The following is a 15,239-nucleotide window of genomic DNA, read 5'->3' on the forward strand; positions in this document are numbered from 1 at the left end:
CAAAACTCACCCACGCTGGGCAGCAGTTGCATGGGAGAGAGTCGAGGGTGGAAACTCGAGTTTACTGCATGGAAGGCGGCAATGGTAAACCACTTCCATATTTTTACCAAGAAAAGTCTATGAATACACTACCAGAACGATTGCAGATGGAGAGTGGGGCGTTCTGGGAGAGACGTGTCTGGGGTGTCACTATGCGTCAGAAATGACTCGATAGCAGAAGACAAGACAAGCACTGGGGTAGGTGTAATCCAATCAGATACAAATCCTGCTCCACTGTGCGATCATATGCACATATATTCCCTTTTCCATAAGTATTGCGTAGTAATTAGGAATCCTTTGAGACTGCAGGTAGGCTTGCCCTCGTGGAGATTATTGGAGAGAAAAATGCCACTACTGGGGATGAAGTCTTATGTATGTGAGTGGGTGTGACTGAGACATGCTTTTCAAGCAATGTCTCTGTCTATTTTCTAATCTATGTTTTGCTCCCCTGAGCTGCACATCAGGCTGTGCTTCTGCTACTGTGGTATTCCAGTTTGAGGGCGGCAAATGTGTGTTTTATTGTTATATTGTATTCTCCCAAGTGCTTAATACAGTGCTCTGCACACAGTAAGTGTGTAATAAATATGATGGACTGACTGACGGGTGCCTGTAAAACCACGAGTGGCACACGGATCCTAAATGAGAAGGCAGGAGCAAGGAGAAGGTGGGGAAGAATGATATTAAGAGGGGCCCACTGGAAGGAAAAATGATAGAGAAATGTATGGAGGCTGTGTTTCCCTATGTGGGTTGTGGACTGTCAGGATTGGAGAATGTCAGACCGTTGTCAGCCCTAAAATAGCCCAGAGATAGAAATGAAGACACCTGAAGTAGTCATGTTACACATTGACCATCCGCTGTGTGCAGTGCACTGTGCTAAAACACTTAGGAAGACACAACAAAAACTCACGTCTAAACACCCTGCCTTTGGTGAAAGATGCAAAACATATTTTCACATAGTAGAAACATATTAAATAACTGAATATTCAATTAAATATCCAAATACACAAAATTACTGAAGATGGGTCTGGAGCAATTGGTAACTGCTGGAGGTAACTGCTGGAGGTAACTGCTGGGGTGAATCAACTCAGGGTTGGGAATTAACATGGGAGAGGGTTTTGAACGGAGTTGTGGGTGGTGAATTTGTCAGAGGAAGAAGATTGAATATACATGAGTGTGTGTTAATACTTATGATTCTCCATCTTCCATTGAAAACACCTGGAAAACTGATTTACATAGCAGCAGGAGGGATTTAGTTTAGAAATTAGAAAATTCTTCTGGTGGCAGAAGTTGATAAAAGACTCATGAAATATGGGAGGAAGCTATGATATAGTCTCACCTGGAAAATCTTTGCTTCTGAGTCAATCTGGTACAAATCACTTCCTCTCAAGGTCAAGTGTGTCACTTCTGAGGCTCCTAGAACAGCAAAAGTTGATGCTTTTATTTGATGATTTAAGAAATACCACAATCATTATTATGTATTCGTAGGTAACTGATTTTATTACTATTATTTTTTTAGCAAGTATAGTGGGAATGGAATATTTCAGTTTTTCTTGTTTAGGGTCAGTGGAATGAACTACATAACCCCCTCTGCCTTAAATTATATCATGTGTAAGAAATCATACCTGAATATATATAGACACAAAAATCTCCCTGTGAAGCAGTAACAAAATAAGATGGACATTCTGAAGAAAAAAGTCCCACAATTTGGAAAATATTCATTTTTACATGTTGATACTCGAGAAGTGAAAATTAGATGTTCCTCAGAGCATGAGTCTCTTACATCTTCTTTCACTGCCCAAGGTGACTTATAGTTAGTGTTTATGAGTTGTTATGCCCTTGGGCCCAAGTTAAATAATTCTTTGTTGATGTTGGTTTATGTAACTAGGTTAGAGGTAACACAAACCCTATTATCATTTTAATTTTCGTCTTTCAATTTGCATCTGTTCTTGTTAATTGAAAATCGTCCATTTCTTTTTCAAAGTTGAACACATCTCCTGCTAATACCAACCAGGACTTCCAAAGGAATTCTAGCACACTAGGGATCTAGTTCAAGTGTAGATCATTAAAGAATAGGAAATCTAACTCCAGATTTGAGCAAATCTTTTAATGCTCATAGTCTCTTTAGCTTTACTTCCGCTGCTCAAAGCAGAGAACTGAGCTTAAAAAGTCAAAGATATGAAAAATACTATGTACTTAAATATTATCCAGCATGCTGGAGGAAGGGGAGGTGCCCTTTAATAAAAAATTCTAGTTAAGAATCGATGCTAATTTGGAGTCACTCTCAGGGACGTTTCACATAGAACTACAGAAGATCATGAAGCAGCTATAGCATTTTGTTAACTGAATCCAGGATATATTCGGTTTTGGAATTTGGGGGAGTTCAGCTATTCAAAATCTAGTGCCATCACTGCTGCTGTTATTATAAGGAGACTGTTTGGAAGAAAGATTAACTACAACCTCACTGCCCTGCCTTCCCAGTATTGTCAAACATCCTTGATGAACATTAGAAAGATGTATAGTGGGGATACCTGGACATGGGATTTGCAGTTAGGAGTTAGGGATTTGCAGTCTATTCTCAATGTTGCCTCTGATCTGCTGTGTGACTTCCAGTAAATATTTAATCTCTCTAGGTCTCCCTTTTCTCCTCTGTAAAATGGGGACAAGGTCTTGACTTGTCCTACCTCTAAGACTGTGAGCTCTATGTGGGAGAAACTGCTTCCAATCCGATTATCTTCCATCTGCTCCAGTTTTGCGGAGCACTTGGCATATAGTAAGTTCTTCAGAGATGCCTTTTTTAAATGGGCAAAGTCAGAAAATATACTGGTATGCATTCATATATACACGCTAAATCTTTGGGAAACCAGATGCACATGGACCCACCCAGGCACAGAGCACTCAGAGGGACACAAACACACACAAGAACACACATATACATGGGAAACAGTCACAGAGACAGAGATATCCCCCCCACCCCCCACCAACTCACATAAGAGAACCAACAAACAGGGACACAAAAAAACACACAAACCCACAAAGCATACCATCTGGAACCCCCACAAGGGGAAACAGAGGGACAGAGTCAAGGATACCAAAAAAGAAACAGAAAGCAGGAGTCCCCAAAGAGAAAGATGGAGTCAGCCATTCTCCATTTGAAGATTAACCACTTATCTAGTGTCTGGCTTTTAAACTGCCTGCTCCTATCTGTTCATAGGCTGTCTGGAAATTTTCCTGCTTTATTCCTAAATTTGGAACACACATTCCATGATTGTGGGAAAAGGAAAATATACTAATGCACAGATTCCTCAGCTTTATTGCACGGATGATTGTCCAGTCATCCAGTTTTAAATCAGGTGACTTATCGATCACTCAACCAATGGTATTTATCGAATGCTTACTGGGAGTAGAGCATTGTACTAAGTACTTGGGAAAGTACAATATGACGGAGTTGGTAGACAGGATTCCTGCCTACAACAGTTTGTTCCTGTCTGGCTCTGAATCAAAAACTTTTATGTCTGTTTTTTTTTTTTGTTTCCAAGTTCCCTCTTCTGGGGGTCCTGCCATTAAGATTTGCAGCTTGACGCTGTGTCAGACTTCACATTGACCAGGGAGGGGAATGAACAGGCTACGGGGAGCACACAAAGTTTGCAGGCTGCCTGAAAATGTTGCCGTGATGACATTGTATTCCTTTATGTGCCTACTGTGACACGTGACATCATGTGTGTTTCATTGTCCCGTGTTTGGAAGGGATATTAGCAGTCATCCTCACATACTGAAGGGGAAGGGGAAGCCAGAGGAGGAATGGATGCTCTGGTGCAGGAATGGAAATAGTGTCACACAACCTTAGGGGAATCCTATAGCCATTCAGCCATGGTGTTTGGCATTCTGGGCTGCAAGTGAGCCACTTAAGCCAAAATGGATTCTGCTTAAGTATGGTGGAATGGGTCTTGTTGATTAGGGCTGCCCTGAAACCCACTGCTGGGATCTAAATTGTGAGAATTCTCTCCCCTTGAAGGACAGAGTCACAGGATTCTCAGAACATGCCTGTCTTGCTTCAGAGATATAATCAAACCCAGTTCAGAGCACTAGGAAGGAGACTGAAGTGGTAAAATCCACAGTCCTAGGACTATATCATAGAAGGTGGAAATAGTCAGGAGAAAAAACAGACACATTGCAACTTGGAGCTGTCTTCTGACCCAAGCTGCTTCAGGGACAGCTCTGCAGCCCAATGTACCTAGCTTATTCATCATGCAACATAATTGCTAGGGCAATGGAAATCCCCCATAAGGTGGCTAAGGGAGATCTGATTGAATCAAACTTCTACATGCTTACCTGGGAAACTCACCTCTACAGAAATAAGCTTGCTGGACAGGAGAGCCCAGAGCACCATAAGAATAGAGTCCTGTGTTCTGTATACAGTGGGGCACAGTCAGCTGTGGTGATTGGCTAACTAAGAAGAGACCTTACATAGAATTTTACTGTTTATGTGTAGAGAGTTATTTGGTGTTGTGTTCATATTCAGTTGTACATTTATAAAGACTGAAGGTTGTAAGATCCTTGAGTAGTAGCAGTAGCAATAGTATAGCCATCTCCCACTTAGTGCAACACACCGTACTAAGCATTTAGGAAATAAAAAGCAGAGAGGTGACATTTTTCCCTACCCTCTGGGAGCTTACACTCTAGGAGAGGAAACAGATATAAAAATATTTACAAAGAGAGTAGTCAAGACAGATAATTGAGAGCAGGGATCACTTCGACTAACTCTGTTGTACTCTCACAAAGAGCTTAATATAGTGCTTGCAAATAGTAGGTGCTCAATAAATTCCACTGATTGGTGAGACAGGAGCTTTAAGTGAATGGATGTATCTCTACTGTGAGGATAGAAGGTGTAGAAGGTGGAATTAGACAGAACAAAGAACATGCACAAATCAAGTCGCAGTAATAATAGCTGTAGTATTTGTTAAGCACTTGCCAAGCACTGTACTATGTGGTACGGTAGATTTGAGGTAATTAGGCTGGACACTACCCTGTCTCCCCTGGAGCTCACAGTCTAAGTAGGATGGAGAACAGAGAAGCAGTGTGGTCTGCTGATGGTACACGGGCCTGGGAGCTCAAAGGACCTGGGTTTTAATAGCGGCTCTGCCTCTTGTCTGCTGTGTTATCTTGAGCAAATCACTTAACTTCTCTGTGCCTCAGGTATCTCATCTGTAAAATGGGGATTAAGACTCTGAGCCCCAAATGGGACACAGACTATGTCCAACCTGATAATCTTGTAGCTACCCCAGTACTTAGAATGATACAGGTAACAAATACGCGATTAAAAACTGTGCTTAACAAATATGGTTAAAAAAATTATTGAATCCTCATTTTATGGAGAGGAAACAGGCAAAGAGAAATAAAGTGATTTGTCCAAGGTCCTCTAGCTACCAGGCTAATGCTCTTTCCACTAGGCCATGTGAACTTGACGCTGGCCCTTCTACAGTTTGAGATTTCTGTTTAACTTTGTTGACTGTCTCAAACAAATCACTGTGTGTGATTCTCATCGTGTTAGCAACACAAAGGAAGTAAGAAAAGTCACTTGGGGGAAATAGAGGTAACTTCAACTCTGGCCAGATTTTCTTGCTTCACTGATCACTGGCCAAGTAGCACAGCTGGTGGAACCTCGTGAATCCACCAGAGAAGAACGCCTCTGTGCTAGAGGCCAAAGTGGAAGCTATTTCTAAGGCCAAGCACTTCAGCTCTTCCTGTATAGCTTCGATTCAACCCCCCACTCTGTTTTCCAGTGATTCTTGTTTTTAATAGACTTTTTTTTTCCTTTTATTTGCCAAAACAGCCTGACTGGTAATTTGGGAAAATGTAGAACAATTCTAACAGCATTTGAAAAGGTTGAAAAATACTTTAGAGAGGATTTTGAATCTGTGTGATGTTTTCCTTTTAGGGGAAAGCAACCGAATGTTGACTTGTCTCTCTGGAAGAGTTTAACCGACTCTGAGTCAGAATCTAACCACTCTGTTCCTGCCACAATTAGTCGAGCCCAACTAATTGCTCAAAGTCCTGGAAAAAAAACTTTGAAAACCTCCAGGGAGCAATCCCCCTTATGGCGCACATTATCTGCTGTAGAATTCATGAATAGCACTCAGCCCTTTTGCAAACCTGAGAGAAGCACTCTCTAAGGGTGAGGGAGCAAACCATTCAATCTCTTCCTTCGGAGACTCTTCTGTGCACCTCTGAAAGTTGTACAAAATACGGGGGCAGGTGACACTGGTCAATTTCAGGCAGCAGTTCTCCCCCAGGACAAGGTTGGGGACTAAAAGTTGGTCTTCCTGATGATTATCTATATCTGGTCAACAAGACAAGGGTCAGACATGTTGCAACATCCAACAAAGGAGGTGCAGGTAGCAGTCTGACAGGACAGCATCACAAAGACAACTTCAGAATGGAGAAGACTAGAGTGGTGGGAGGGCATCATTACAGGTGCTGTCCAGGCACGGAGGGAGCAATGGCACAGATGTAACACAAAAAGTGTGTTGAGGATAATACCACAGCGGGGAAAGTGCTTGTCTTGTCTTATGTTGTCGAGTCGTCTCTGACCCATAGCGACTGCATGGACACACCTCTCCCAGAACGCCCCAACTCCATTTACCTTCCGTGCAGTTGAGTCTCCTCCCTTGACTATCTACCATGCAACTGCTGCCCAGACAGGTGAGTTTTGACTTGTAGCAGATTGCCTTCCATTCGCTAGCCACTGCCCAAGCTAGGAATGGAAGGGTTATGCCTCTGCTTGACTCTCCCTCCAATAATCGAGACTGGTAGAGTACTGGAAATTTTCCAGGTGCGACCCTGAGGGGAGTCGGGGAAGCGCTTAAAGAAAAGAAGGTTACTTTTTTCCCAAATATGCTCACTCAGTACACTTACTCTCATATGTGTCCCTTTACTTTGCAGATTCTATGCCATCATGTTTCAAAAGCCCATACTATTGCACTCAATATGGCTCTGGACTGTACTGATCTAGAGGATGCCAAAGCCCGATTAAGGATTTCTCCACAAGAAGAGGACTTCAGGATTACTTGGGTTAAGTAGGTGTTGAGGTTACTGTTTGAAAATTTACCCTTTTCCAGGACAATAAGTGAAGAGTGTCAAGGTAGGTCTGCTCCTAAAACTGTCCTTTCTCCACAAAGCCTGCAAGATGTTATTTCTAGGGATTAGACTGGTCTCTTCCTGGCCAATTTGCTTCAGAACATGTGATTGTTGCTTATATGGGGAAGAGTGAGCCTCACATCTGTATGTGAGGCAATTGTCCCAGATGTCTAGGAAGCCACTGAAAACACTTTAGAATCCTCTCCATCCCTTGTCCACTCACCCACCACTGCACATATACTCAGGCAAGTGATAGAACAGCTGGAAAATGGACTGACTGGGAATGCACCTTGGCAAATGGCCAGACTGTGATTTTTCATAGTCCAGGGAAGGCCATCAGCCATTAGTTTCAGGCTCATAATAATAACAATAATAATAATAATGATGGCATTTGTTAAGCACTTACTATGTGCAAAGCACTGTTCTAAGTGCTGGGGAGGATACATGGTGATCAGGTTGTCCCACATGGGGCTCACAGTCTTCATCCTCATTTTACAGATGAGGTAACTGAGGCCCAGAGAAGTTAAGTGACTTGCCCCAAGTCACACAGCTGACAATTGGCAGAGCTGGGATTTGAACCCATGACCTCTGACTCCAAAGCCCATGCTCTTTCCACGGAGCCATGCTCTGAAATAATAATGATGGTATTTGTTAAGCGCTTACTGTGTGCAAAGCACTGTTTTAAGTGCTGGGGAGCTTACAAGGTGATACACCATTTCCTGTTCCAGAATGCCATCACCTTATGCCCTGTGGCCATACAGTGATCTGTAAAATACCATGGTGTCATACCATGTGCTCACATGGCATAACACCATGGTGAGAGGGGAAAGCCTGCTTAAACCCTAGAGCATTTCGCAGTAGGGAGCCCAGAAAATGCCCATTGCTCTGGTGTCAATCCATTTCCCTGCTAGGTCTCCATTAATGCAAACAGTACGTCTGAGTCAAACTAGCAGTGCTTATAGCACTTTCCTCATCACAGTATTATTCCCAACACACCCTGTGTGTTGCCTCTGTGCCAACACTCCCTCCATGCCTGGACAGCCTCTCTAATGATGCACTGCACCACTGTGGTCTCTTCCCTTCTGATGTTGCCCCTGAACTTCTGTCCAGCTGCATCCCTACATGCAAGTCCTATGATGCTGCGACTCATCTAATGCTTAACGAGACTATAAATACGTACACACAAATATATATAGTCAACTGAACAGCTTCAGGGATGTTGTAACATAATATGTATGTATGTGTGTATTATATGCATGTATGTGTATGTATATTTATTTATTTTATTTGTACATATTTATTCTATTTATTTTATTAATATGTTTTGTTTTGTTGTCTGTCTCCTCCTTCTAGACTGTGAGCCTGCTGTTGGGTAGGGACCGTCTCTATATGTTGCTAACTTGTACTTCCCAAGAGCTTAGTACAGCGCTCTGCACACAGTAAGCACTCAATAAATACAATTGAATGAATGAATGAGGCTCTGCGTATGTCTTGTGTATATATGCACACACACACACACACACACACACACACACACACACACACACACACACACACACACACACACACACTGTGAGCCCGTTGTTGGGTAGGGACCGTCTCTATATGTTGCCAACTTGTACTTCCCAAGCGCTTAGTACAGTGCTCTGCACACAGTAAGCGCTCAATAAATACGACAATGAATGAATGAATGAATATACAGACCACACACACACAAACATATATGCAGAAGCTGATACCTTTGCATTTTAAAGTGCTCTCCTCTTCCCCTCGACGCAAAAGACTGAAGTAGTAGATTAAGCTCCATTCAGAATTGCACAATGCATAATGGTAAAGCAGTTTTCTTCATTAGAAGATCATTTTCTCAGAACCTATAGGTGGCACAAAAGCTGATTTGAGATTCATACCGGTGTATATCACCTCTTTTAAAACAGAAGCAATCTACACATCTGCAATTCTTAGGAAACGGTTTAAAGAATTTGCATGATTTGGGCATATGAAGCCATTTTAGCACGCAAAATCTTCCCTTTCATCTTTAAATGGCGTAGAAAGGATGCAAACAGGTTTTTTGCAGATGATGTGAATTATTGACTGCATAAATAGCAACTCAAACTAAGCATCTGAAAAATATGCTTTTTATTGAGAGAAAATGGAATCTGAGGGGTTTGGTAGGTAAAAATTGCTTTTCTACGCGCAATAACCTTGTGACTGTACTGGATTTGTGCAGTTAATACAGCACAACCTCTCTTGAAATCTGAGACTAAATTTGGCTGTCCATTTAATTTTTATAGCTTTTGTTAAAGTGTTCATCTTGACAGATGGCAGAAAATTGATACTGGGAGATTATTCATTTGAAGTTCATAAATCATAAAAAAGGCTAACTATGAATGTTGAGTTAGTGGAGTAAATGTCTGGACATTTACTGAATATGCTTATATTCATGTAAAATGTACTAAAAACTTGCTATATCAGCTGTTTCTACTGAAACTCCATAATGGCTATAGGCATTAGAAGGAATTCCCCCAAAAGGAAAGAGACCATTTTCAACACCACCTTTTCCAAAGGCAACATCACCGTTTTTTCAAAGGCACGTAGAACAGGTAGTACAAGTTTCTGTTAACCTCATGTGATTTAATAATGCTTTGTACTTTAGATTATCAACAATTCCACCTAAAGCCCTTTATTCCAAGTCTTCATCCTCAGTCTCTCATTCTTCCTTGGCTCCTTCAATTCTATATTTTTCTGAGCCAGATCTTGCTGAAAAATGATAACTTCCATACCATTATTTCCGTTGGCTCCTAGCCTAGAGGAGTTAGGCCCAAGCTTACATTTTGATATTACTCATCTTTTCTTGTTGCTATGCAATTTCATTTCTCTTTTGGAATCACTTCCATCAAGGTTCCCAAAGATTTCTTCAAACACCAACGATAAAGATAATTTATCCATCCAATTGCAATTTAAATTCTCTATGGCTTTTCACATAACAGATTACCCTTTGGTTCTTCAGCATTCTCTTTGACCCTAAGCAAATACATTCATTCATTCAATTGTATTTATTGAGCGCTCATTGTGTGCACAGCACTGTACTAAGCGCTTGGTAAGTACAAATCGGCAACATATAGAGATGGTCCCTACCCAACAATGGGCTCACATTCCTAGTTCTTTTCTCTAGGAGGAGTGGAGTAGACTGTCATTGCTTGGACAGTAGTGGTCTGGAATTTTCCACAGAGCTCGACTACAGAAGAGCAAGATGTGGAAATTGTTCCAATTCCATTTTGATAGAATAAACTTTACTATCTGAAGCGTGATTCCTTGGAGTCAGCAGTTTTACTTCCTGCAGGCTCCCCAGTCATGAGAATGGGGAACTGGTCTGATTTACGGATCTGGACAAGTGATCCTTCTTTTTCATTGTCTTTATCTCCCTCCTTTTGGTCCTTTTTCCCAATTTAAACCCATTGTCCCAACCCTGGGAAGGCAATCAAAAATGTCATTTTGAAATAACATACATCTACTATTGCCAAATTCAAAACATGTGACATGTGAATAACACCATATGTAAATTTGGCTAGATGATTCTTTTTAAACTATGATGCAAACCCATTGAACTGCCCTTTTTCTTTGATGCTCCATCAGTTGCACATCCTACACCATTTATCAAAGGAATATTATTTGATCTGAAAACATCTGCAACAGCCTGGAACATATTTTTTTTTCACAATTCTTGATTTAAGTCTACTATAGATATCAGGCAGGCACTCACAGATTTTTGGCCATAACTTTGAATCACTGAACAAATATCATTTACGTATATGCCTTCAGTGGTTGCCAATCTGAAATGAAAATGTGCCAATTTTCTCATCCCTTATAGAATTCTTAACCAACGTTTCAATACTGGGCAATGATACAGTTGCCTACTATTGTAGAAGTGAAATGGGGGAAAGGAAGCTGAGGGAAGAATGGGCCTAACCTCTTTACTAGCTAAAATGAGGGGTTATGTCATCCTGTGAGGAACTCAACCTCACTTTACCCTAAACACGTACCCTCTGTGGTGCCTTGTGTGAGCCCCAAATTGGACAATGACTGTGTCCATTCTGATGATCTTGTATCCACCCTAGTCCAGTATTCAGCACAGAATAAATGCACAATCATTGTTATATGGGTTAACATTTTCAGTAGCCTCCTGTCTTGTTCAGGTTTTTCTGTGGTATGTGTTAAACTCTTAACTTAGATGTTTACTATGTGTCAGGAACTGTTCTAAGTATTGGGATACTTATGAGTTAATCAGGCCGGATACAGTCCCTGCCCCACATGGGGTTCATAGTCTAAGTAGGAGGAAGAATAGGCATCGAATCCCCATTTTTCAGCTGAGGAAACTGAGGCCTAGAAAAGTTAAGTGACTTGCCTAAGTTCACACAGCAAGTGGTGGAGCTAGGATTAGAATCAGGAGCTCTGGCTAGAAGGCCTGTGCTTTATGAAACAGTAAGCACTGAATAAATACAATTGAATGAAAGAATTAGGCCATGCTGCTAAAGGGATTATAGGATAGTCTCCATCCTGCCTTTAGATTTAACACTTATACTGGCTGCTACTGCTGACATATCTATTTTTGATGCTAACTCCTGTCACTTCCACTGAAACGTTTGCCCCTGGCCTGCTGATCCCTCTAGTTTTTTGTTCCTGGTCTACACTAATAGAGGCATAGTGTGACTTACTGGAAAGAGCACAGGCTTAGGAGTCAGAGCCATGGGTTCTAATCCCGATTCTTCCACGTGTCTGCTGTGTGACCTTGGGCAAGTCACTTATTGTCTCTGTGCCTCAGTTCCCTCATCTGAAAAATGGGGATTAAGACTTTTAGTCCCACGTGGCACAACCTGATTAACTTGTATCTACCCCAGCACTCAGAACAGTGCTTGGCACATAGTAAGTGCTTAACAAAAACCATCATCATCATCATTTCAGAAGGGCTTTGAAATGGCTCAGGGATCAGGAGGTGGACCATACCAGTTTTTCAAGCTAGTCCTGAGTGGCAGAGATAGAGAAAAGGCCTAGAGTGGAGCCTCAGCAGAACCACAACCTCTTCTGCCTGGAGAGATTTTCCCAAGTGCTTAGTACAGTGCTCCACAAGTAACATTGATTGATTGATCAGGGATGATCAGCGGGATGGTTGTAGCTATGGTTTGGACCTCCAGTTCTCCACTTTGTGACCTAGATTTAAGTCATCCCCTCATCCCCGGAAATGAGTCCTTCTCCCTGAAGTAACCCTAAAACCGTGGAGCTGCCTGGCAGTCTGCTGTCAGCCAGTCAATCGTATTTATTGAGTGTTTACTGTGTGCTGAGCATTATACTAAGCACTTGAGAGAGTACACTTTAACAATAGAACAGATACATTCCCTGCCTACAGTGAGCCCACTGTCAAGAAGGAGGCCTGCACCATCAAACACCCCCAAAACTGCAGAGAAAAGGCCCCAGGTGCAATTTCAATAAGCCTAGATCTAAAAAAAAGGGGGCTAATCTTCAAAGTCTGAGAAGCTCTACATAATTTATTCTGAAAAAAGACTGCAAAGAAACTCATAAGTCTCCCAACAGTGAATAAAGAAAACAGTCATCTAAAATAGTAAGCACTTAACAAATGCCATTATTATTATTATTATTATTATTATTCCTACAGAGCACAGGTTGGTTTTCCTGAACCCTAGCCTAGCACAGTGTTGTTTAATTAGCCTTTCTTGAATTTGATATTTGGGAAAGGAGGTCTCTGTTTTCCTGTAAATGTGGGTTACTAGGCACTTGGAGGGATGCGCATGGTTCCAGTGCCCCAGTACCAGACATTTACTTACCCAATATCTAATCAACCCATGAATCAACATCCTTCTGATCTCTAGTTTATCAGATTCACCCAAAACCTGAGTTTAGCCACAGAAGATCTTTCTGGCCCACTGGCCCCCCGTGACTCAAAACAATGAACTCATATTCAGAGGTATTTCTCTGCTTCTCACCCCTTTTCTCTCAGCAGCCAGGGTAGAACAAACGGGTTTATGTGCAAGAATTCTTCTCTAGATATTCAAAGGTTTATTAGCCAATGATTTGGTCACTCTGACAGCAGACACCACTAGGAAAACGTGGCTCTGTTTGCTCTGGCAAGGCCAGCGAGATAGATACAATTAACGTCGAGTAGTTGGGTTTCGGTTAACTTCGGCCATGCCCCAGATCATTTTCAGTTCCTGTTTGGTGGCTAGCCAGGGGAGTGAGGTAATGTTCCCTATGCCTCCATCAGCACCTCTCATTTCTAGGAATAGAGCTCTTTGTGAGCAGATTTTGTTTTCCAGAGTCTGATTACCATTGCTTTTTGAGGTAGATCATATTTTGATTTTGTTTTCTGTAGTTGCAAGACTAATGTTTTCATTGTCACTTAGTGGTCCAATATTCCATGAAGCAATTCTTATTTCCTGTGTCTAGAATATTTTTGTTTTGAAGTTCACCTCCAGGTTAAGACCCACTGGTCTTCTGATGATCCTAGTTTGTGATTGGGCAAAGCAGACCATTCGGAGGGAATGTTCCTGTGTGTCTCTTCCCTCTTGTGTTTGAAGGCAGAGGTGTATGACACCCAGAAAGTGAGCGATTGATGATGGAGATCATGTGAGAACAAGAGAGAATGCATTATTTCCCTTTTTTCTTTGAGAATGAGAAGCAGTGGGGTTGCATGCTTGGATCTAGGGTGTTGATTTTGAAAGCAGGCAGATGATCTCTGAAGAGATTGCTGAGAAAGATGACAGAGTGGATGTGGGAATGGAAGGAAACTGGGGAAGTGAGGGGAGACTTTGGAATGGTCCACCTGAGAGTTTCCATTGTGTCAAAAAGGAAGAAGGCAAAGAAATCAGGGGTGAGAAAAGAGGAAAGTGAGGGCATTGAGGGTTAAAGGGAGCTAAAAGTCTGGATGAAATAGAGCAACTGAATAGGGGATGGGGTGGTTGCTGCCTGATAGTGTGAACTGTTGGGGGTGGGTGATTTAGGGTGGCATTAAGAGGGATGTGGAGAGCAGAGGGTATAGTAAGGATAGTCACAGTGAAGCTGTGGGTCATCAACCACTGTGGCTTCTGATCCCTGGTCCAAAGCATCCACTCTTCCAGCCCCTGTGTGCATACAGCTATAATTCTGTTTGTTCTGACAATTTTGACACCTGTCTACATGTTTTGTTTGGTTGTCTGTCTCCGTCTTCTAGACTGTGAGCCTGTTGTTGGGTAGGGACCGTTTCTATCTGTTACCGACTTGTACTTCCCAAGTGCTTAGTACAGTGCTCTGCATACAGTAAGCGCTCAATAAATATGACTGACTGAATGAATGAATGAATGGCATGAAGAGAATCTATACACAAATTGGAGAAAGCTGGCAGAGGGCTTTGAAGACAATGGAAAGATTTTCTACTTGATGCAAAGGGAAATGGGTAGCCTTTGAAAATTTTTAAAGAAGGACCATGTGACCATTTTATTTAGGAAAATGACTGAGATAACACTGTGTAGTGCACGCAGATTTGCTAGAAAGACAAATGAGGCCAAAACAGTAGCTTAACCATGAGATGACAAGAACAGAAACCAGGATGATAGCCATTTGAGTGGAGCGGAGAAAAGTGGTGGAGGAAAAATTGGCAGGATCTGACTGACGGAATGTGGAAGGCAAGAGGATGTGAATTATAAGCAATTAAAAAGATAAGAAGAGAAACAACGGATAAAAACAAAAGTTAGCAATTAATAAGTAATAATAAGTAAAAGTAAGCAATGAATAAACATATATACACCTGAAGGGGAATGTCTCTTGAAGAAGCATCGAGACAAAGAGGGATCAGACACGATAAATTTGAAGGAGGAAGTTCTTTGGGTTGATGGGAAGAAGAAAGCATTTTCAATTATCTGATCAGGGAGAGTCATGATTGAGATATGACTGGAAGGCTAGTTTTGAAGGTGTCAACTGTGTGAGCTAGAAAAGTTGGCAGATGAGAGCAAAAGCAGTTCGCCAAGGAGACTGAGAAGGGGGAGCAGAGGAATCTTTACTCATTTCCAGTGGAGATCATA

General features: G+C 41.8%; 1 non-coding gene across 1 annotated transcript; it reads right to left on the reverse strand.

Annotated features, from left to right (window-relative positions):
- Nucleotides 1–6,748: 6,748 nt before the first annotated feature.
- Nucleotides 6,749–6,886, reverse strand: LOC119939794. Its single transcript, XR_005454757.1, has one exon. It is a non-coding gene; the product is annotated as a small nucleolar RNA SNORA7 (small nucleolar RNA).
- Nucleotides 6,887–15,239: the final 8,353 nt, after the last annotated feature.

The sequence above is a fragment of the Tachyglossus aculeatus genome, chromosome 17, assembly GCF_015852505.1.
Source record: "Tachyglossus aculeatus isolate mTacAcu1 chromosome 17, mTacAcu1.pri, whole genome shotgun sequence".
NCBI lineage: Eukaryota > Metazoa > Chordata > Mammalia > Monotremata > Tachyglossidae > Tachyglossus > Tachyglossus aculeatus.